The following is a 1128-nucleotide window of genomic DNA, read 5'->3' on the forward strand; positions in this document are numbered from 1 at the left end:
AATGAGTAATTTTTAGTTTTTTTTATTTTTGATTTTTTTAACTATTGACGATAAAAATATTTTCATCATAAATAATTAAGTATTTATGATGAAATTTTTTTTCATCATAAAAAGTATTTATTTATGATAAAATTTTTTATCATAAATAATGAGTAATTTTTTATTATTTTATTTTTTAATTTTTTAACTATTTATGATGAAAATATTTTCATCATAAATAATCAAGTATTTATGATAAAAAAATTATCATAAATACTTGATTATTTATGATGAAATATTTTTATCATAAATAATCTATAATTTTTAAATTTTTTATTATTTTTAAATATTGATGATAAAAATATTTTTATTGAGAGTAATCTTATTATTGATGAAAAAATATTTTCCATCATAAATACTTAAACTATTAACGATGAAAATATTTTTATCACAAATATTTAAAAATTTAAAATTAAAATAAATAATATATTATTTATAATGAAAATATTCATCATAAATAATATATATTTATGATGGAATAATTTTTCCATCGCTGATAGGCAACTATTTATGATAAAATTTTATTTTTATCATAAATATTTTATTATTTATGATCAATTTTATTTTTCATCATAGATGCAATTAGTGGCGACGAAAATATTTATGTTGTAAATAATTCTATTACAAAAATACTCTTTTCTTGTGGTGATTGCAATAAGAGGTTTCCAAATTTTTGTCAATCATATCTTACAATACATTAAAAGAGAGTCCAGTGCTCTCCCAAAATGCCAAATGTCAAAGGCTATCTGTGCCATGTGTCCGCATTTGTCATTCCCAACCCAAAATATCGAACTCATTAGGTAGATCGGATCCAATCTCATGCGTGAAGTGGGAGGCCTCCCCATTCATAAGTGTGATCACTTTAAGATATGGATTCGATTCAGATCTACTAGGTGGACTAGATTTGCACTGCACTTGCGAAGTTAGCTCTTGCCAAACACTTTTTTTTTCTTTTGCATGGTTTTTATGACATTGCAAAAAGGGAGGGATGAAGGTCAAAATCTCCATTTGATCTCAATGTCAAGCATGTCACCATGAGGCCAACAGTACAGTCGACTAGGTGGTTTCCTTTGTGGCTGAGCATATATT

The sequence above is a fragment of the Elaeis guineensis genome, chromosome 4 (assembly GCF_000442705.2).
Source record: "Elaeis guineensis isolate ETL-2024a chromosome 4, EG11, whole genome shotgun sequence".
Lineage (NCBI taxonomy): Eukaryota > Viridiplantae > Streptophyta > Magnoliopsida > Arecales > Arecaceae > Elaeis > Elaeis guineensis.